This window comes from Pristiophorus japonicus, chromosome 11 (assembly GCF_044704955.1).
Source record: "Pristiophorus japonicus isolate sPriJap1 chromosome 11, sPriJap1.hap1, whole genome shotgun sequence".
Taxonomy (NCBI): domain Eukaryota; kingdom Metazoa; phylum Chordata; class Chondrichthyes; family Pristiophoridae; genus Pristiophorus; species Pristiophorus japonicus.
Genome location: NC_091987.1, coordinates 180,278,524 through 180,302,695, shown reverse-complemented (window position 1 = coordinate 180,302,695; position 24,172 = coordinate 180,278,524). Strand labels below are relative to the sequence as shown.

The 24,172-nt window shown below is 42.7% G+C and overlaps 1 protein-coding gene across 3 annotated transcripts in view; it reads right to left on the bottom strand.

Moving 5' to 3' along the window:
- pknox2 (pbx/knotted 1 homeobox 2) overlaps nt 1-21,468 on the bottom strand; it is a 479,643-nt gene extending 458,175 nt beyond the window's left edge. Inside the window, exon 1 of one of the 3 annotated variants that reach the window (XM_070894335.1) lies at nt 21,451-21,468. The gene's annotated coding sequence lies outside the window, so the exon portion shown is untranslated. Of the gene's footprint in view, nt 1-17,124; nt 17,166-21,450 lie in introns of those variants that run through there. The other 2 variants (XM_070894337.1, XM_070894339.1) reach the window with 2 other exon arrangements.
- Between the last annotated feature and the right edge of the window lie 2,704 nt (nt 21,469-24,172).

The window sequence follows — 24,172 nt, the reverse complement described above, 5'->3', positions numbered from 1 at the left end:
TGCTGCGATAATAGAGCTGGTTTTAGCATCATAAACACAGAAGTGGTGCTCATTCACCTCGCTCCCACAACTGAAGCCACAGAAGCACCAAATGTAGAAGTGCCTTCTGAGGAAAGATTAGAAAAGTGAAGACTCAAGCCCAGAAAGGTGAAGGATAGAGCACAAAGCATTTCAAAATATTAAAGATTAAGCAATCCTAGATTATTACAGCAAACAGTCAAGCAAGTAGGACCAGAGCACTTAAATCAGAAATAGTAAAAAATTAAAACTGGTATCAGGCAATCTTCTTTATTCAAAAGGGCAAGAAATATTTTGAATGGTCAGGCAGGTTATACAGGCAACGTTGTTCAGGTTGCTCATGATTTAGCTGGATGTCGTGATGGAAAAAGCTAGGGTATGAGAGTGATGAGCTCCGATGAGCCAACTCACTTATTTCTAATCCCTGGCTTTACTTATGTTTTGGTTTTTCCATCTTTCTCTCTTCAATCTTGTTGCCACCTGATGACTTTCAAAAAAAGAGTTGTGCATTCTGTCCAGTTAAAAATGAGTATTTGAGCAGCACCAGAAGAATAATATCAGTGTTCCTTTATTCTACAGGAACCGTATCCCAGGGAAGGTTCCTGTTTCAGTGTGGTACTGAGGGAGTGTTGTACATTTCCAAGGCCCTGTCTGCCCTGAGCATAAAAGATCCCATGGTATTATTCAAAGAGGAGCAGAGAATTCTCCATGTCTTGGGAATCATTCATCCCTCAATCAACATTGTTAAAACAGATCAACTGGCCATTTTCCTCATTGTTGTTTGTGGGGCCTTGCTATGTGGAGATGGGCTGTTGTGCTTCCATCCATTGCAACAGTGACTACACTTCAAAAATGTATTAATTAGCTGCAAAGTGCTTTAGGTCTTCGATGTCTTGAAAGGTGCTATATAAATACAAGTTCTTTCTTTTTCCTTTCATACACATTTCCTATTTTGTACTTATTAAATATTAAATCAAAAGTAGCCAAAAGCTCTGTAGCAGTTAAAGCCACACCCAAACTTGGAACACACGTTGCAAACGTTACTCCTAGTCCAGCCACAAACCTGCCCTCATCTGCTTCAGTCAGTGGGATTGCACAATGAAAATTAGATACCAGTAGCTAAAAAGAGGCAAAATTTGAGATATATAATGAGTGTTTTTCAGCATTAAGTTCAGGAGGTGCAGAATGAGATTTATACTGAATAAATAGCTGACAGTGAGTTACAGGCAGTATGCTGATCACATCCGAGAAATGAGAAATCACAATAGTCCCATTGACAGTAGGTCCAACACTTAGCACAAGCTCCGGACTCACTGTCAACTGTTATACTTTATGAAATACTTTTTTTTTTTAAACTACTCAGTTATGCCGTGACCATACTAGAATGATAGAATGTACCACTGAAACAGGCCATTCAGCCCAACTGGTCTATGCCATTATTTATGCTCCATCAGAGCCCACTCCCACCTTCTTCCACTAAGCTTATCAGCAAAACCTTCTATTCCTTTCTCCCTCATATTCATTTAAGATGAAACTAAATAAGTAAGTGCTATTCAGCACAACTACTCCATGTGGTAGCAAGTTTCACATTCCAACCACTCTCTGGGTAAAGAAGTTTCTACTGAATTCCTTATTGGATTTATTCATGATTATCTTGTATTTATGACTCTAGTTTTGGATTCCCCACAACCGGAAACATTTTCACTAAGTCTACCCTATAAATCTTTCCATAATTTTAAAAGACCTCCATTAAGTTCCCCTTTCTCTTTCTCTAGAAAAGAGAAGGCTAAGTCATAACCTGGAATAAACCTTTCAAATGTTGAGTCGGGATTTACAATGCCGCATGTTTGACCGTACTTGAAGTGTCAGTCTGGGATTTATGAATACCAAGGAACTGGGTAAATCCAACTTCAGCAGCCTAGTAGGCTTTCCTTGTGACAATAGCACCACAGAAATAATTAAGCTATTTGAACAGGACTCCCAAGAGGGTCTGTGGGTGTTTCTGATGCTGTGGTTAGTAATCATCATCATAGGCAGTCCCTCAAAATTAAGGAAGACTTGCTTCCACTCTAAAAGTGAGTTCTCAGGTGACTGACCAGTCCAATATGGGAATTACAGTCTCCGTCACAGGTGGGACAGACAGTGGTTGAAGGAAGGGTTGGGTGGGGAGTCTGGTTTGCCACACACTCCTGCTGCCTGCGCTCGGCGATGAGACTCGAGGTGCTCAACGCCCTCCCGGATGCTCTTCCTCCACTTAGGGCTGTCTTGGGCCAGGGATGCCCAGGTGCCGATGGGAATGTTGCACTTTAGCAAGGAGGCTTTGAGGGTGTCCTTGAAATGTTTCCTCTGCTCATCTGGAGCTCGCTTGCCATATAGGAGCTCCAAGTAGAGCGCTTGCTTTGGGAGTCTAGTGTCGAGCATGTGGACAACGGGGCCCGCCCAACAGAGCTGGTCGAATGTGGTCAGTGCCTCGATGCTGGCCTGAGCGAGAACACTGACATTGGTGCGTCTATCCTCCCAGTGGATTTGCGGGATGTTGCGGACGCAGCACTGATGGTACTTCTGCAGGGCTTTGAGGTGTCTACTGTATATGGTCCACATCTCAGAGCCAAATAGGAGGACGGGTATCACTACTGCCCTACAGACCATAAGCTTGGCGCCAGATTGGAGGTCCTGGTCTTCAAACACTCCCTTCCTCAGGCGACCGAAGGCCGTGCTGGCACACTGGAGGCGGTGTTGGACCTAGTCATTGATGTCTGCCCTTGCTGATGGTAGGCTCCCACGGTATGGAAAATGGTCCACGTTGTCCAAGGCTGCGCCGTGGATTTTGGTAAGCTGGGGGGGGGGGGGGAAAAAGGGCGGGGGGCAGTGCTGTGTGGCGGGGTCAGGTTGGTGGAGGACCTTTGTCTTACAGATGTTTAGTATAAGGCCTATGCTTTCATACACTTCAGTGAAGATGTTGACGGTGGCTTGGAGTTCGCCTCTGAATGTGCACAGATGCATGCGTCGCCAGAGTACTGTCGTTCGATGACAAAGGATGGGACGACCTTGGATCTAGCCTGGAGGTGATGAAGGTTGAACAGGTTCCCATTGGTTCTGTAGTTTAATTCTGGCGGGGAGCTTGTTGAGAGAGAGCGCGAGATAGAGCATTGCAGCAAGGAATATTAAGAGCATTGGTACGAAGACTCAGCCTTGCTTGACCCCGGTGCGGATGTGGATTGGGTCTGTGATGGATCAGTTGGTCAGGATCACGGCATGTATGTCATCGTGGAGCAGGCAGAGAATGGTGACAAACTTCTGGGTGCAGCCGAAACGGAGGAGGATGGTCCATTGTCCCTCACAGTTGATAGTGTCAAAGTCTTTGAGAGTTCAAAGAAGGCCATGTACAAGGGTTGGTGCTGTTCCCTGCATTTCTCTTGCAGTTGTGGCGCAGTGAAGATCATGTCCGTTGTATCCCTTAGTGGATGGAATCCGCATTGTGACTCTGGGAGGAGTTCTTCAGCCGAGGGAGAAGATGGTTGAGGAGCATTCTTGCGATGACTTTCCCAGTGGCCGACAGCAGGGAGATTCCTCTGCAGTTACCACAGTCGGACTTGTCGCCTTTTTTGAAGATGGTCACTATGATGGCATCTCTAAGATCTCCTGGCATGCTCGCCTCCTTCCAGATAAGAGAGATGAGGTCATGTATTCATGCCAACGGTACTTTTCTGCCATACTTTAGTGCCTCAGCAGGGATTCCATCTGCTCCTGATGCCTTGTTGTTCTTGAGCTGTCGGATGGCCTTTTCTACCTCGTGCAAGTCTGGGGTTTTGCCGAGATGGTGGCGGGTAGCATGCTGCGGGATGGAGTCAAGGGCACTTATGTCAAAGGCAGAGTCTTGGTTGAGGAGATCTTCGAAGTGCTCCTTCCAGCGGGCCCTGACTGCCTCCTCGTTCTTGGCCAACAGTGAAGTGGGGCCTTGGGCCATAGGTGGACTTAACTGCGGTGAAGAATCCTCACACATCATGGCTGGATCTCCTGTGCTTTCTCCATCCACCATCTATTCTTTAGGTTGTGGGTTTTTTGTTGGGCCTCAGCCTTCAGCCGCCTCTAGAGCCGCTTTGCTGCTCCCGAATCATCTTGGTGGGTAAATGCAGCATGTAACTATTGGAGTAAAGAGCCTTGAACAGATTCCATCTGGAACAGTGTGTTCAGTTTTGGACACCGCAGCTCAGGAAGGATATATTAGCCTTGGGGTGGAGAGAGGCGGGGTACAGGTGTGCTCTGCAGATTCACCAGGATTTAAGTGAGAATTAAATTATAAAAGGACAGGTTGCACAGACTTGGCTTGGTCTCAAGCTGGCATGATAATCACAAAGAGTAATGAAGATGGCTGCTGTGATGGCATGTGGCATTACAACAACTTGGATTTACAAGCTTCACAGCCCAAGCAACACTAAAAGATTTCTCCTCACTTCCAATAACAGAGTGGAACACGTGATGCATTCTACAGTCTTGGTGGTGGCCTATATTAGGAGCCAAGGCCAAAACCTTAATTTCTCAAAATAAAATTAGGCATTTAGGTTAACACTTACATCAATGCCCATATAATAGATTTAAATTATAATTATTATGGTGCCCAGTTAACAGTCAAAAATGCAAGATGATATTTTGTCAACAATCTGTCATAAATAAAAACATTTAAAAGAGCTACAATGGCACCATGCTGAGTAGCTAGGAGATACAAGAATTGAATACATCATACATCATTGTTTACATGCTTCTTGTATACAAATTGTCTCCAATTTATTGGTGTCCCAAACTTTCCCCAGTGAAGAAAAAGGACAGACAGGCAAGCTGCTCCCAGAGCTGTCACTGCTGCTCAGACACGACAAAATGAACCACCCACGCCTACCCCCGCCCTGTGAAGTACTGTCAGGCTCCTCCCATATCCCAGCAGCATGCTTGAGCACGGGGACTAGTGTGTGAAGGAAGGTGCTGATGTCATTCTGTGACATGCCTTGTTGCACCTCATAAATCTGGTTCATCAGAAGCCCTACTTGTTGGTTGGTGATTTAAAAAAAACACTGAGAAAGGAATTTTGCAATGTGCACAAACACAAATGTATAAATGCCACAAATATTGAAGCAGTTTATTTATTTAAGATCACACGGTGTCCTTTGATCTATAGATCAAATGGGTTAATTTCAATGATTGCATAACACTGGTTGTGGTTCTGCCCATACAAACGTATTTTCCTGTTGATTCAATCACATGACCCGACAATCATAGAATGGTAACAGCACAGAAAGAGGCCATTCGGCCCATGCCGGCTCTCTGCAAGTGCGCTTCAGCTATTCCTACTCCCACCACCTTTTCCCCATAGCCCTGCAATTTTTCTTCCTTCAGATACTTATCCAATTCCCTTTTGAAAGCCACGATTGAATCTGCCTCCACCACCTTTTCAGGCAGTGCATTCCAGATCCGAAACATCCGCTGCCTAAAAAAATGTATCCTCATGTCACCTCTGGTTCTTCTGCCAATCTGTGTTCTCTGGTTCTTGACCCTTCAGCCAATGGGAAAAGTTTCTCTATCTATTCTGTCTAGACCCCTCATGATTTTGACAACTCCATGAAATATTTTATTTGAATATTATATGTTTAACTATATATTTGAATCCAATATTGTTGAACGTGTCTGAAATTATCATCTTCAAAAAAAAGTAATAGGCGATAAAAGTGGGAGTTAATGGCAGTTCTTGAAGTTTTTTGGGGTCCAATTATTTATTTGCATTCCAGGTGTGGGTTATGTAATGCAACGTTACTTTATGAAACCGAAACGCTACACCAAAACCAAAAGTGGTCCAGGTGAATTAAAAATGGCTGGGACAATTTAAATTTTTAAATTTTAGAAGAATTGTAACAGAGGATAACTTTCTAGCTGAATGCATTTTTTTTAATTACATATTGGTCTTGAAGTACAAAATTTGGGAAGTACCACATGTACTTTACTTTTAAGCTGCAAAACCCCATCTATGTTTAACATCCACCACATCAGTGGGAGATCCATAGAGTAACACAAGACTATGTTTAATCCCATCTCCTACAGCCCTCCAAGGATTCTGCTTTCCTTCAATTCTGGGCTCTTGTTTGTTTGTCCGTCCGTTCACCCTCTTCCCTTCCCCCCTCCCCACCACCATTGGCGGCCATGCTTTCAGCTGCCAAGACCCTAAGCTTTGGAATTCCCTCCATGAAACTCCCCTTCTCTCCATCCCTCTCTCCTACTTTAAGATGCTCCTTAAAACTAACTCTTTGACCAAGCTTTTTAATCACCTGACCTCATATTTCCTTCTCTGGCTCGGTGTCAATTTTTATCTGATTACACTCCTGAGAAGTGCCTTGGGATGTTTTAAGATGTTAAAGGCACTATATAAATGCAAGTTGTTGTAGTAAACTGATTACTGTAAAATAGGGTAACTGGGCAGAGACCTCAGAAAGGGCAGATTACAAGGGTCAGGAAAGATGATTATATAAATATCTGAAATCAGAATGAGAACAATTTTACATCGATCTATTATGTCACAACACAGTGCATTAATATTGGGCCACATTTTGTCAGAAGATTACACTCAGTGAATTCAATCTCAACAAAATGTACACTTGGATTACAATTTTTAAAGAATTGGCTACCACACTTATTGTGCTGACGATTTCGTTGGTTGCTGTGTATAGCTATCGAATAAATGCAGTTTTCCTCTAGTCGTAATTTAATGCATTCCAATCACCCGCATTTATAATATTGCTACAAATACCGACCAGAGGAAATCTTCCCCATAATCAGACACCGCAGAACGGGAAATGGAAAATTGCCACTGTGTTCTGAGGTGCAATGTAGCTGTATGTTTGGGGTAGAGCTGTGCAAGTTCCAATTTGCATCTAACCACACTAACAGACTCGAGTGCTTAATGATGATAGATTGTCCGAAATGGATAGCGCTCCATTCCCCAGCAAAATCATTCTTGTTCTGATTCGTTCAAGATTCACCACAAAAAAAATGTAAACTATCAGGAGGACACATTCTCAGGCATCAGTGTAAGCAAAGGTCCGACAGTCTATAAACATGCAAGGCACAGTGATACACATCTATATTTCAAAATGGAGATTTAGACAACATAAAAACTATAAATATAGCCCTGAAGTAATTCTAGATCAATTTGGGAATAGTTAGAGAGTTGACACTGCCATGACCAACTCGTGAGCATGTGGTTATATCTGTAACTGCAAGCATCAGAATAAGCAGCTGTAATATATAAACACACACACGATACATTAAAAAATGTACAAGTTTAATCACATACTGGGTTACACTCCCACTCCTGCAGCTTGTTACCCATGGTCAAGCTGTTAAGAAGTAATCATACTGCATTTTAACTAAGAGTTGAACATGCAGCTCCACTGATGTTTTAGTTGGGCACATGCACTGCCCAGTGTGGAGCAGAGCCCAACACACTACAGAAAGATGCCCGGTTCGATCACAGGGGGCTCCTGCTCAAGAACCATCCCACGGAACATTTTTGCAGGTGATTGTGAGCTGAGGACAGGGTCAGTTGGCCCGACAACACTGCCCAGGATCAGGTGGCCTGACAACACTGCCCATGCAGGGTCATACATGAAGGGCTCTGGACAAGGTAGGTGAAGGATGGCTGACACTCAGCACTGCGCCAGTGAGTCACCAACTTCAAGAGCTGGAAAAGCATTTAACATTAAAAAAAACCCAGCAGAAATCACCATTTTCTTACCTCTAAGGGAAGCCTCTGAACTGAGAAAGCCATCACATTGTGTGACTGATAGTAACTACTAGAAGCTGAACACCACTTCGCGATGTCATAAGGCGCCCCACTTAATGTCCCAAATGGCTGTAATTAATCTCACAACCGGTCGGCTGGAAGTGAAGGGTGAACACTTTCAGAAATCCGTAACTTGGCCTCTCAAACTTACATTAATCAAGTCGGACAAAAACCTGGGACTATGTGCAAGTCAGTAATCTCACGGTGGACATCCTAACAAAGCTTCAGCACTTCAGAACAGTCCTCTGAACCCCAAGATTAGCTTATCGCTAGAAACACTGAATCAGTCAATTTTCCATTTTTGATTACAGGGAAATGCAGGACATTTTCTGGTGTTTTGTGGATCATGTTCCACAAATCTGTTCATTTACAATTAGGTTCATTGGTTACTGGTGACTCATAACTCAAATTACAGTTTTATTAGGTGGGATTTTTACCCGAGTTTTGGGAATCACATTCTGCAATTCCTGTGAGGATCTAAAATCAGTGGCCTTGATGACAGATTATAGCAACATACATTAAACATGATGTTCCTCTAACAACCACTGACAGCATGGATTCCAGTTACACTCTAGTCAGTCTCTATATGTTGATAGAAAATGTAAAAACAAACAGAAAACTGATAACAGTTTTTCCTCCCTTATTTATACAGGATCAGAGGCATGAAGCATTTGGGAGAAGAACAGAGAAGCACCAGCCTCTTGAGCCTGGCTGCTCCAAGCACGCTGCTGTGATAGACTAGAAGAAGATGAAGAGTAAATTCAGACTAAGTGTAGTATCAGTGTGAAGCAGTACTAATACTGCAGTAATAATGCAATGATAGCCTGAATTTGGAGTCAGATACCAACCCAATAGCAGAACAAGATGCAGCGCAACTCGTGGAAGGAGGCAGCATTCAACAATAGCACTCACTCCAGATATACTTAAGGCCATTATACCCGATACACACACACATTTAAAAGAAAGAACTTGCATTTGTACAGCATCCTTCACGAACTCAGGATTCTCAAAGCACTTTACAGCCAATGAAAAATGTCTGAGGTGTAGTCACTGTTGTAAATGTAGGAAATATGAGGGGACTTGACAAGGTGGATGCAGAGAGGATGTTTCCACTGATAGGGGAGACTAGAACTAGAGGGCATGATCTTAGAATAAGGGACCGCCCATTTAAAATGGAGATGAGGAGGAATTTCCTCTGAGGGTTGTAAATCTGTGGAATTCACTGCCTCAGAGAGCTGTAGAAGCCAGGACATTGAATAAATTTAAGACAGAAAGAGACAGTTTCTTAAACGATAAAGGGAATAAGGGGTTATAGGGAGCGGGCAGGGAAGTGGACCAGAGTCCATGATCGGATCAGCCATGATTGTATTAAATGGCGGAGCAGGCTCGAGGGGCCGCATGGCCGACTCCTGCTCCTATTTCTTATGTTCTTATGTTGCTAAAGGAACATCATGTTTACTGTAAGTTGCTATGATGTCATCAAGGCCACTGATTTTAGGCCTGACAGGAATTGCAGAATGTGATCTTCAAAACTCAAGTAAAAAATCCCATCTAATAAAAATGTAATTTGAGTTATGAGTCACCAGCAACCAACTCCCGCCCCCCCCCCTCCTCCCCCCCTTCCCCCTTCCCCCCTCCTCCTCCCCCCTTCCCTCTTTCCTCCTCCTCCCCCCCCCTTCCCTCCTTCCTCCTCCTCCTCCTCCTCCTCTGTCTAATCGCGTGTATGTGTGCGCACATGACGGCCCGCGACGGTTTCTGGATAAACTAATGTCTGCCCCAGAGAAGGGCAGGGGGCGGGGGGCAATGTAACGTTGAGCACCCAGATTACGTTTCCAAACGCTGCATTCATTTGTACTTTTTTTTTTTTTAAAACGCCCTTCTCCGTTTCATTTAACACTGGCTTTGTAAACTCTTATCTCTTGAAACGTGCAATTTGAATCCCGAATTTCCCAGGCGAGGAATGACAGACTTGCCATGGTTGGTTAAAACGCTGGTCAGACCACCCCCATTCCCACCCAGTGTTAATTAAAGGCAGTGGTCTGACCAGCACCCCCTCCCCTTTTCTAATTAATTGCCGAGCCCTGGAACATCATGGGCCATCCCGACCTGTGAGAGAACACCACCGCAGGTCGGGGCTATAAATAGAACTGGAGCACCGGGCCCTGGAACATCGTGGGCGAAGGTGCGGCGAATGAGGGTACGGGGCCCAGAAGAGCCAAGGGCAGCACGGGCCAGCCCACATTGTGATGTGTGCGTGCACTAGGTCCGTGCAGCAGAGCAGGTCTCCAGTTGTCCTGGTTCAACTCTTGCCACTGGATAAAGGCCTAGCTCTGTCAAGCCCATGTGGTAGCTGGTGTGCAACGGTCACCACACGTTAAAAAATATCCACGCACAGACATCTTCCACACCCTCAATTGAAGTTCAGGACTGGACATTAGATCCTTCATTGAAACATCTGTGACCTCATGTGGAAACAAGTCATCCTCGTTCAAGGGGCCGCCTGTGATGATGATAATGATGTAGGAAATATGGAAGCCAATTTGCGCACAGCAATGTTCCACAAACAGCAATGTTCCACAAACAGCAATGAGATAATGACTAGATAATTTGTTTTACTGATGGTCGAGGAATATATTTCGGTTAGGGCACCATTCCCTGCTCTTCTTCAAATAGTGTCATGAAATCTGTCAACCCAAGAGGGCAGACAAGCACTAAATTTGTACTATTATTCTGTATCTAATCTACTCTTAACTGACCTTGAAGTGCTTAGAACTGTATGTGTGTCCAGATAAATTGCACACCTTATATTTGGAGTGCACTCCGCCCATCCAATCAAGGTAAGTTGTAGAATAGATTAGATACACAGTAACAGTGCATTCATACTGTACAGATTTAGTAATGGTGTGAAGCAGAATACTAAATGCAATTGCAGTGCTGATGTCGAGGATATCTCAGGTACAGTGGTATCAGGGTTTTATCTGATACTGAAAAATGGAGTCAAAGACTAACTTGGCTTCACCTACTATGCATCTGTGTCAGTCTTGGGTTGTCAAAGGCTGAACCATCAGTCACTGCAGCAGACTGCAACCAAGGTCCAAAGTTGTGTCCACTTTCAAAATGGACAATGAGAGCTGTGAGCCAGGAGTAAATAGGTAAAGTAATTTGAACTGGTGACAAATTACAAGCAGAGTTCCGAGCATTCTGCGAGTTGCCCCAGAATCGCAATCCTACTTCAGAAATTCTTGCATCTCAACTCCTACCGACTTCCCTGTCACTTCCAAGGATGCTACCACTGGTCTCAGTCCCATAAACCAGAGAACCTCAACCCTCTGCCCCTTTCCCTGCTGCTAATTATGCCTGGCTGCTGTGGATGGGTAGTTGTTGGCTGCAGACTAGTTTTTGGCTACGCAAGGTACCACTTCCAGACAGCTCGGTCCTGCTTTGCTATTTCAAATCTCAATGATGCCCCTCTTCATCATCATGAATCAGAAAGGTTGTGTGTTCAAGTCCAGGTACATGAGCACATAAATCTAGGTTGACACTCCAGTGCAGTGCTGAGGGTATGTTGTACTGTCAGAGATGCTGTCTTTCAGGTGAGATGTTAAACCAAGGCCCCGTCTGCTTTCTGGTGAAAGATCCCATGGCACTATTTTGAAGAAGAGCAGGGGCGTTATCCCTGGTGTCCTGGCCAATATTTAGCCCTCAATCAACATAATTAACACAGATTACTTGGTGATTATCATATTTGTTCGTGGGAGCTTGCAGTGCACAAATTGGTTGCCGTGTTTCCTACATTACAACAATGACCATACTCCAAACAGTACTTCATTGGCTGTAAAGCGCTTTGAGACATCCGGTGGTCGTGAAAGGCTCTATATAAATGCAAGTCTTTCTTTTTCAGCACCATAACGTAATGGTTCAAGTGCCTGTCTCTGAAAACTTAAAATCTAAAAATTGCTGCAGATATACTTTTCTTAAAACATAAGCAGACCACTTAGTAATGTGATACAGAAATTGGACCGATCTCCTGCAGATTCTACCTTCTCTTGCCAGACATTCTGATTCAGGCCAGTATCTGTAGAAAGCTAAAAGTGCCACAGAATTTGCAAAGCCTGGGTTATACAGAGAGGTTATCTAGACACAAGGATAGAATTAGATTAGGCAATAAAAGGAAGAAAAAAATGGAAAATGGGACAACAGATATGTAAATCTTTTTCATTTTAAATGTATTTATTTTATAGTATGTGGTTCACAAAGCAAAACAAAAACTAGTCAACTCAATTAGCTTCATCAAGTTTACTTTAGCATCCAGCGGCACAGGTGGAACCTTAAATTAAAATGGTTAGCCCAAGGCCAGGGGAAACCAGAACAAGGGGGCATAATCTTCAAATTAGAACAAGGCCATTCGGGAATGAAATCAGAAAACAAAGGGTAGTGTAAATCTGGAACGCCCCAAAAGATTGTGGATGCTGGGGCACCATTGGAGCTGTCAGGACAGATCAATTGATTTGTGTGTGTGTTAGGTAAGGGTATCAAGGGATATGGAGCAAAGGCAGGTAAATAGGGTTGAGGTACAGATCAGCCATGACCTAATTGAGTGGTGAAGCAGGCTCAAGGGGCTGAATGGCATCCTCCTGTGATCTAAGGAAACCAGAATATCCCTGGACTCGCTGGCAGCCTTTGGGTTAATAAAGCAAATGAAATAACGTCAGAAACAGACAACGGAGAACCTCTCTTACTAAAGAATAATGAAATCAACATTCAATCTGTGAATTATCAGACCCACACTTGCTCCAATCAGCAAACTACTGTCAGATTCAGACAGGACAATCAGCAACACTCCATCTGATCATCTTAAACTAACCATTAAAAACACATTAAGTTATGTGTCGACAAGTATTAGTTCAAAATAAATGCTATGTCCTGAAGGTATCATTTGAGTACAAAGTATTAAATAGAGTAAGACTTTTAAAATGGAACTTTGCTGTTTATACAATTCCTACTAATCTTAAAAATTACACAGATCCCATAGCAGCACAAACAATTAGAGATTCGAAGTGTTTCTAATGTAGAATAAACTAAATCATTTAATAATAAAACAGATGAATTGTGCAGTGCAGCACGGAAGGAAAGAGGGGCATTTTAAAGGTTGCTTTGGAAAGCAGACTGGAAAAAGGTAAAAGACAGAATGACAAATAAAGATCAACCAGCACTTTGTTGGAGAGCTGGCATTAAATAGAACCCCCCCACCCCCCCCCCCCCCCCGCCCCTTAACCTTTAGAGAAGCACAAACTGCTCTCTGCAGTACCATATTCATCCAGTTCGCATTGAAAGCAAGGAGCAATTCAATCTGGGCAGGTTTTCAACCCTACACAGGATGACGCCACTGCCGTTCACAAACAAGCGAGGAATGAAATCGACAGCGACATTGCCCAGTCACTGCATTGTACAATTGAAAGTTTCTCCTTCAGAAAGGCAGAAATCGGAAATTTCCCAAAAGATCCTGTAAATCTCTTGGCTTAACATTCTTCGTCAGGACTCAGTCTTCAGCTCTGTTGGAACTAATCACTAAATATCCTCAACTATTAATGCAAGTTCAAAGCGAGTGTCACCATCAGTCAGTTAAAAAATGAATACAATTTTCATTTGTTTCAGACTGAACTATGCACAAAGTCAATAGGACAAATATGGGTGGGTATCCAATACAATGTAATATATCAGTCAGGAAGTGAGATACAAATTTTTAGAGTGTGATTGCAACTATACCCTGCAGATTTTATATATATATATTTACACTGAACGTCAAACTATTTTTTTTTTTTTTAAAACAGTATCTTTAAAACAAATTAGATGATGTAATGTGGAAGCAATACTACTTCTACATGACACCATTTCATGTGCTTTACATAGAATGTACAGCATATACAGGCCACCTGAGCCTTCTCCGACCTTACTTCATCTCACCCCATCAACACATCATTCTATTCCTTTCTCCCTCATGCATTTAAGGAGAAACTAGATAAGTACATCTATGCTATTCACCTTTGCTACTTTTAAAGATTTTCTAAAAATTACCTTCAACATTCTTTTTTAAAAAAAAGCACTTCAAAAAAAAGGCAGTGCCAAGATACCACATCTAGAAAGTGACAGGAAGGGGGTACTAAAGTTAATGGCGCAAACGAGCTCCATGGGATCACCAACGATGGTCATTGGCAGACAATGCTTCTGCCATCACCTCATTCCAACTGTGTGGGTTAATTCAGTTCCCTTTTATAGTATCATTCTCACCTCACTCCAGGATGCGATTCCCATGCCCTCTGCACAACTGCTGTTTAAAACCCCCAAAAATCCACTCTTTGAAGCAGCTAATTCTTCACATTGAATTTATTGCTTAAAAAAAGTAATGTTTCCCCAGTAGGAAAGGCTAGTGCTTTCCATATCACAGAAGCATGTCTAATTTTCATTATATTATTGAAGTGGTATTCAGCTCAGACTCAACAGCAGCAGAGGTTAACAATACACAGCAACATACATACTCAAATTGTGCAACTTCCTCCAATCCCTAACTTCGAAATATTTCAGTAACCCAGCTGGTAATTTCACCTCCAGATTTCTGCAAACATATCACATCACCCTGAGGGAAAACAGAAAATGAAACTGCAAAGAATCCCTGAGATTTGGAGCACCTATAGTATCCTACAGCCTGCCTTTCCTTCCCCGCCAGACGTGTGGGTTTGGTTGTAGAAAGTGATCATTTCTACACAAGAGATCACCTAGAAACATTCAACAGACACAAAATCTCCCATGAACAAAGAATGATTTGCAATTCCACAAAGTGCCAGACTATATATCCAATGTTTACTTCAGTTTAATTTCAGAAACCAAAATTAAGTAAAAGCTCAAATCTAAGCAAGTGAACATAAATGCCACATTTATATTTTGTTAAATTCCCCTACAAAAAGTAGTACTGCAAAAGAAAAACACGTTTTATCTTCAAACACGCGCAGTGAGCCAGCCTCTAACAACTTTTTAAAAATAAATATTCTTTCCTGGCCATAACTTTCACGTTCTCCTTTCCTGCGTGTAAAAAAAGATTCGGAACCATAGGGAGAGCCAGGATCAGAGTGACAGACGGGAAACAATGCTGGAATGATACCACTTTGGGTGCACAAACATGCCCACCAACACTGACTGAAGCCCTGAGCTACACCCATTTCAAACTTGGTAGGCATCACATTCATACCCAAACACGCAGACAGGATTTTGTAATATATCTCCCTCATGGGAGGGAGAATAAAAACGACAATCGGGAAAAAGTGTAGATTATTTTTAATATGTAAATAAAAAGCTCCGTTTCTCCAACTGCATACCTGCTTCCTGCACAGAATTCCACTGCGCCGTTCCTGTTAATGGGAGTCATTGCAATCCCAGCATAACCCTGATAGCAGCATAGAAATTCTTAGCAAATTAGTTCTGCGTTTGGTGGGCCTGGCCTGTGGCGAACACATCCACAGCTGTCCAGTGAGCTCCATAGCCCTTCTGATCGAAGGCTCAAACCTGATGCACGCCCGCGAAAGGAGGCATGCTATATACACTGACACTGCTAAACAAATTCTTAATAATATCTTCCCTTTATGTCAATAACTGGGGCTCGTTCTAGCAAATGAAAGTCCACGCTTGGTTGCAAAAAGCTCCTCGCTTTTTCCCCCCCAAAAAAGGTGCCGAATGCTACAGAGGCCAGCAGATTTTGGAAACTACACGGCGAGAGGTTTATACACAGGGACTGCGAGGAGGAGACTGAAATCGATTTATTTCCTTTTAATTATGTTTTAATCGCATTTCACGAGGCAGATCTAAAAGATAGATTTAAAGAGAATATACAAGCCAAAACAAGCCATTTCTGAAATTCATAATGCAAGATCTGATAAGCAACATATTCCATTTCCTTTCCCTCGATTTCCATAGTAACTATAATGGAGCAAATATTAATTTGCAGCATTTCTGGTGATACATTAAAGGACGGAAACACGAACAAAACAACATCCCTGAAAATTACATCCTCTAAATGTCCTCCCTGATCCATCATAACACAAAAAATACAGAAGACAACATTTGAAATCCAGGAATACAAAACCTGAAGATTGCAAGCACACTCCAAAGATATCAGAGCCTCAAACTCTATTCGAAAGTATCCAGTGCCCTCTTATTATATTTAAAAAGAAAAAATATTTTGCAAAAAAAACAAAAACTTAGTTAGCACTGACAAAAACAAATTAAATGAAATGTAACCGAGGAAATGCCCTTATTAATCAATATCAGCTCTTGATACAGGAAAAAGCCAAAGAAAAGTACATCAGGTCAACAGTTATATCAAGCAGAGAAAGAGGAGGAGGGGGGAGAAAGAGAGAGAAAGCGAAATTGGAAAGATTCTTCCAATAGTGCGGATAGGAATCTCCTCCCTTTTTACAGCCAGAAAGTGGTAATTTAATAACAAATACGACGCGGGGGGGGGGGGGGGTGGAGGGAAGAGAGAGTATGTGTAAAAAATAGATTACGAAAAAAATTGGACAACTTTACAAAATGCAATCATAACATTCCTTCTGAAAATGCATCATCCATTAGTTCCCCGGTTTAAAAAAGTAGAAAATGTTTAGAAGTTGAGCTTGAAGTACCGTACAATCAGACAGCATTGTGAAAAGCTAGGAGATTCCATTAGCAGACACACTCACGCACACGCACACACACACAGAAAGGTTCCCCCGCTCATCGCTTAACAATGCAGCTACTTCCCTCCCAATCAGCTGTAAAACTGGAGAGGAGGAAAGAGGTGGAGAGAAAAAAAGAGGTGGAAAGACAGAGAGAGAGCGAGAGAGGAGAAAGTGGTGGAGAGAAAGGAGGTGGAAAGACAGAGAGGGGAGGGGGGGTGAGAAAGAGGTGGAAAAAGAGGGAAGATGTGGGAGTGAAAGAGGTGGAAAGACAGAGAGAGGGGGGAGGGAGAAAGAGGTGGAGAAAACGAGAGGGGAGAAAGAGGTGGAAAGAGAAAGAGGTGGAGGGAAAGAGATGGAAAGACACAGAGAGGGGAGAAGCACAAAAACACACAGCGATTTAAATGTGTGCCTTTTCTTCCGGCTGGGACAATGAGTGACTAGAGCGAAGTGTCTGGCGCTGTAACTGCAGCCCCTGTGTGCAGTGTATCCGTGTGCGCCGCTGGTTACACTGTATTGCCCCGTGATACACTGTTGCACCGCGGTTACTCTGTCTCCCTGTGAATGACAGCTTACCTTCATGCCAATCTTCATCAGACTGACACCACCGCCGCGCCGCCACGCGCTCACATCGATACATCCCCATGACGTCAGCGCGCCCCGGCCTCGCCCCCTGCGGCCCGCCCCCTCGGCTACGATTGGCCGCCGCCTCCTCCTCCAGGCCCCGCCCCCGCGTCACGCGCGGGAAGCGAGCGCGCCGCCCGCTGATTGGACGTGGCTGCCGGTGGGCCACGCCCCCCTCTCCTCTCTCACGCTCGATGAGGGGATGGTGCAATTGTGTCATTTCGCCCCACCCACCCCCAACTCTCACGCTGCGGCCGCGCGCTTTGTCCCGCCTCCTGACGTCCAAGCTGTGATTGGACAGCCAGCACTGTCACTCAGCCGTCGCCGTAGTGCTTCTGTCCTGAGTCATTAATATTCATAAACTGGGCGTGTATAAAGGGCAAGACCATCAGCAGCAGTCCCCAAGTGGTAAGTAAGTCGAGGAATGGAGTAAAGTTGCACTGGGCGACCCAGCTATCCCTGACAGGGGAAATAAAATATCATAACTGCAGCTCATTATACTTTTATTGAAACATGATTAAACCCACCAACTGTTTCAGCTGTTCATTTTTTCTTGCTTGATGAGAGTGCCAGAATCAAGTTATTGTGCTAATCCCTTTCATTCTCAGTATCCCCCCATTAAATTTCCATATGTCAAGCAATTTCTGGCTAGGCACTGAGCAACTGCTAGCAAATACCATAAACAACTACCAGCCAGGTCAAATTTCTACGAGAACATGCAGACCCAAGAGGTTCTAAATCATGTAACTTTATCCATCTCAAAATATTGAGTCGGACAACAGGCTACCAAAGGGAAATTTGGCACCCCGAAGGTTTTGTTGTCAAAGTTATGGGGTGTAGTATAAAGGTGTTTGATAGAGTAGATGCAGAGAAACTATTTCTTCTGATGGGGAAAATCCAGAACAAGGGGGCACAATCTTGCAGTTTAGGCCATTTAGACCATTTAGGAGAGAAATCAGGAATCATTTTTCACGCAAAGGGTAGTGAAAAGTGGATCTTGCTCCCCCAAAAGGCTGTGCATGCTGGGTCAATAGAAATTTTCAAACAAGTAGAGAGACCTTAGTTACATTTTACTTTCTACTAGCCAATGACAGAGCACTCCCAACAATGATCATGCAGAGGAGGAGTGGTGTTGATTAATCTTCGGAAGAGAGGAAATGGAGGAAATGGAAGAACTGATGAATAAAGTGAGCTATGTTTCAGTGGTGATAAACTCATAGAGCTGGAAAATTAGATTAAAAATTAGCCAGACAATAGGAAACAGGATAATTAGAAAAATTATGAACCTTTATGCCGTATCCTTAATTTAGATTATACAGTGTGTATGCAAAAGGTTCAAGAGCTCTTTTTTCCAATCTAATTTTACGAAAGGATATACTTGCTTTGGAGGCAGTTCACTAGGTTGATTCCAGGGATGAGGGGGTTGACTTATGAGGAAAGGTTAAGTAGGTTGGGCCTCTACTCATTGGAATTCAGAAGAATGAGAGGTGATCTTATCGAAACATATAAGATTATGAGGGGACTTGACAAGGTGGATGCAGAGAGGCTGTTTCCACTGATGGGGGAATCTAGAACGAGACATCATGATCTTAGAATAAGGGGCCGCCTATTTAAAACAGAGATAAGGAGAAATTTCTTCTCTCAGAAGGTTGTAAATCTGTGGCATTCACTGCCTCAGAGAGCTGTGAAAGCTGGGACATTGGATAAATTTAAGACAGAAATAGACAGTTTCTTAAACGACAAGGGGATAGGGGGTTATGGAGATCGGGCGAGGATGATCAGATCAGCCATGATATTGAATGGCGGAGCAGGCTCGAGAGGTTGTATGGCCTATTCCTGTTCCTATTTCTTATGTTCTTACGTTCTTATGTTAAACTGCGGTCCTTTCTGCCTCCAAGTGAAAGTAAAAGATCCCATGGCCAGAGCAGGGAGTTGTCCCGGTGATCTGGCTTCCATTCTTCCCTTAACCAACATCACCAAAAACAAATGAGCCCAGCATTCGCCTCATTGCTATTTATAAGTTGGAATACATAAATTGGCTGCTGTATATACCTGCATTACCACAGTGATTGCATTTCAAAAGCAATTCATTGGGTGTGAAGGGCTTTCTTAATCCTAACCCAACCAGGTTTAGGTCGTTCTGTAGGGTTTAACCAATATTCCAAAGCTCTTGTTTGGTAGATCATAATAATATCCTAATCTACCTTCTCCACTGTTCTTCTGCAGTTCAACTAAACTATTCCTTGAAATTCTTCCCCCATAGTCATTTTGAGAATAATTTAATAACTAAAAGTAAGGGTACAGCCAAAGGGACTGCAAAGAGCTCTTGTTCACCTCCAATCTCAGGGCAATATATTGTATTAAATATGGCATTCCTCCTGAGATCCCAAGCAATCACAGGGACCAGATTAGTCAGAATAAGTAAGGGATAGAAGGCACTTTTGATTTAATAGAAGGTAAAACAGCATAGATGTTGCTGTTCTCATTACTTGTCAAGACTGAATATGATGACGAGAGTGCACCAGAAACCTGGTATGTGTCAGATTCAATACTGATGTATAAAATTATGTTATATATGTGTTTCTTAAACCTCAATAAAATTCCCAATTCAATTTTTAAAAAACGAGTAATATTTAAGGTTTGGATTAAAGACTAATTATATTACCAGGGATAAATTGTAGGGCTGTTAAAATTGACCATACTCATAAGTTATCTTGATGAGATGGTTAAACACATTTTTTTTTTAGCTTGCTGAAGAAATAGAACTGTGGAAAAGCCAAGTAGAAAAAGCAGGGATTATTCTAAAAGGAATGCAAGCGGTTATGCATAAACAAAATGAGAATTAAGAGAAACCTTTTCCAATTATGGATATTGGCTTTATGGAATAACGCACCGACTCATAACCATGTTGATTTTTTCAAAAGAAAACATGACATTTTCTGTAGTAGGGGAGCATAAAGAAAGCTATCTTGACTACAATTCAAACAGCGGTGAATGGGGTTGAGGAATTCATCATAAGGAATTAGACAATTTGGTATTTTACTTATTGCAACAATATTTAGATTGTGGACATACAACAAAACCTTTTGTATCTGAAGAAGGTTTCTAAATATTTAACATTTATATCAAGTAACAAAAAGAAATCCAAGGCAAGCCTCCCAGCATTTAAAAACTATTTTCTTCTTTACTACAATTAAAGATAAATGGGAGTTGTTATTTAATGTTAAGAGCTTGATGGGTCAGGGCCATTTTTTTTCCACTGATTTTTATTTTCCAAGATATAAAAGAAGAAATAAGGAACTTGCACTTATATAGCACCTTTCACAACCTCAGGACCTCCCAAAGTGGTTTACAGCCAATGAAATACTTTTGAAGTATAGTCACTGTTGTAATTTAAGAAATGATGCAAGTCAAACTTATCTGTGTTCCAGATGAAATGGGGTTTAAGAAATAAACTGACAGGTGGCTTCTATCTCACCTACAGCCTTCAAGCATTCTTTCTATTTGATTGATATTACTCTAGTCATTAGTCCCAAGAACATTCCTCGCTATTTCCTCATAAGCTTGACATATAAATAGAAAGAAAGCAATAATCTAATAAAGAAGGAACTTTAATTTATATAGCACCTTATCTGATCCTCAGTGCACCCCAAAGCTGTTCAGAAACAATTAATTACTTTTGAAGTGCAGTCACTGTTGTTATGCAGCAGCCAGTTATGCGCAGCGAGGTCCCACAAACAGCATGTGAGATGAATGGCCAGTTGATCTGTTTTTAGTGGTGTTGGTTGAGGGAGGAATGTTGTCCAGGCCACTGGGAAAGCTTCCTACTTGTATTGAAATAGTATAATGGGATCTTTAACATCCACCTAAACAGACAGGTTTAAAGTGTCATCTGAAAGATGGCACCTCCAACAATGCAACACTCCTTCAGTACTGCACTGAAAAGTCAGTCTAGATTATGTGTTCCAAATTCTGAAGTGGGGCTTAGAATCACAACCTTCTGATTCAGAGGTGAGTGCCAAAAACTGAGTTAAGCTGACACAAAACATGCCATGTTGTACACTCTTCCTCCTTTCCACATCCTTAATGCATTGAAATCAATACTCATGGGACCATCTCCTACTTCAGCTCATTCCTTTCCAGGACTTCAAAGCTATGAAATTCCTTACCTTTATCTGTCTTCCCTTCTCTCTACAATTGGCTTTTAAGACTTTTAGAACATTTGTGGTCTTTTAAATTCTGGATTTGCTTTCACCGAATCACTGTTTGTTGACTTACCTCATCTTCTCACCTTGATGGACTCCTTCACAATGGGGTTTGGCCATTGACCCAAGCTCCTAAATAAGAAAAAAAGGATATAATCAAGATACAATCTGCAAAGGAGTACAGAGAAGGATCTTCCCTACTCCCATGTTAACTCCCTAACTCTGCTGTGAAGCGTTCACATCCATCAAAAGGATATTGTGATTGCTAGTCCGTGAGTTTTAGTCTGTGATACACTCATTGCAGACAGTCATGAATATTCTAAAATTGTTCAGCTGCATAAGCTAATATAGTAAGTTAGTTTAAATATTTGATTTCTATCAATGAGCATTAATTTTATTTAATTTCAATTTTATTATATTTAATTTGGTAAACCTTTGACCTGTTTCTATGCTGTAAATTCTGTGTAATTCTATGTAAATGGAGCCTATATTACTTGCGCTAAATTATCAAAATTAAATATTAAAATATGATTAGCATTTAGGAGGTTTGAGACATTCCTTAGTTTTACATAGAATGACATAGGGCTAGAACCTCCACTTTTTTTGCAAGCTTAACGCCCACTTAACGTCCATTTTACCGCTGAAATTACGTATAACGCCCCTATATCGCCCGTTTTGGCACAAAATGGAAACTGACGGGCATTTAACACCGGGAAAAAATATTACCGCACGCCCACTTTTTTTAGGCGGAATCATCAGAATGGACGAAATCGGTGGCCATAATATCGCCCAGCATTACTTTCCGCACGGAATTAACGCCGAGATTCAATAATACCGCCCGCCCACTTTTTTTGTCGTAAAGAGCACATTTGGCGAAACTAACGCCCAGGAGATCGCCCACCGTCACTTTCACCACCTCGCACACATATCGCCCACAATATTGCTCGCCCAAAAAACCGCCCTGAAAAAGTGGAACTATTCTGAATGTACGCCAGTGGTATGGCTGGCATTTTTTAAATCGCAGGTCGCTTCATTCAAAAGGCTGCCTCAACTTCGGGGGAGTTTGCATTGACTCTGGAGTTCTTAGGTGAAGTGAATATCTCAACAGACATATTTTCAGACTCTGGGGGTTTACTCCAGGTGTATTTTAGTGAGGAAATCATTGCTTCTGATCAATAGTTATTATACTTTTAATGCAATGGGGCCACCAAACAATAACTGTGCTTAAGCAGCGCTTCAGATGTCTTGACCACTCAGGAGGCGAGCTACAATACAACCCTGAGCAAGTAGCTAAATTTGTGGTCGTGTGCTCGATGCTGCACAATCTGGCTATCAGGAGGGACCAAGAATTGCCAGAAGGCACTGATGCTCCACCTCAGAAGAGGAAGAGGACAACAAGGGGCTGGATGCTGACCTAGAGCCAGACAATCAGGCTGGCTATGCAACCCTCCAGACTGCAGGATAAGGCCCGTGGTGGCTACATAGCTGCAAGACTCTTACGTGAGGAGCTGATATTTGAACGATTTGCCTGAAAGAGCGTTGATGTGAGTGACAACACTGACACACTGCTGTGTGTGTGCAGCTCAGACATCAATGGTGCCCATCAGCTTGGTGCCAGTTAAACGTTTATGCTGCGTTATGTTAAGTTGTATTTAACCCTTTCATGTTAAGTTAGGTGGCAGTGTGAGCTGCGAGGAGGATGCTATGAGGCTGCAGAGCGACTTGGATAGGTTAGGTGAGTGAGCAAATGCATGGCAGATGAAGTATAATGTGGATAAATGTGAGGTTGTCCACTTTGGTGGTAAAAACAGAGAGACAAGCTGAATGGTGACAGATTAGGAAAAGGGGAGGTGCAACGAGACCTGGGTGTCATGGTACATCAGTCATTGAAGGTTGGCATGCAGGTACAGCAGGCGGTTAAGAAAGCAAATGGCATGGTGGCCTTCATAGCGAGGGGATTTGAGTACAGGGGCAGGGAGGTGTTGCTACAGTTGTACAGGGCCTTGGTGAGGCCACACCTGGAGTATTGTGTACAGTTTTGGTCTCCTAACCTGAGGAAGGACATTCTTGTTATTGAGGGAGTGCAGCGAAGGTTCACCAGACTGATTCCCGGGATGGCGGGACTGACCTATCAAGAAAGACTAAATCAACTGGGCTTGTATTCACTGGAGTTCAGAAGAATGAGAGGGGACCTTATAGAAACGTTTAAAATTCTGATGGGTTTAGACAGGTTAGATGCAGGAAGAATGTTCACAATGTTGGGGAAGTCCAGAACCAGGGGTCACAGTCTAAGGATAAGGGGTAAGCCATTTAGGACCGAGATGAGGAGAAACTTCTTCACCCAGAGAGTGGTGAACCTGTGGAATTCTCTACCACAGAAAGTTGTTGAGGCCAATTCACTAAATATATTCAAAAAGGAGTTAGATGTAGTCCTTACTACTAGGGGGATCAAGGGGTATGGCAAGAAAGCAGGAATGGGGTACTGAAGTTGCATGTTCAGCCATGAACTCATTGAATGGTGGTGCAGGCTAGAAGGGCCGAATGGCCTACTCGTGCACCTATTTTCTATGTTTCTATGTTTCTATGAATCACTAGTGTGTAACGGTCCAGCTATCTGAGACAATGTGCAACAAGGTTATGTTCAATGTAAAAAAAATTAGACCAACATTAGTCTGAAATCATAAGTATCACAGGCAATAACTCGCATCATCCGCCAACACCCCACTTTTTCCACCATTGACATCAATCAAATGTTCAACATGTCCAGCAACACAGAATACAAAGGCAAAGCAGGA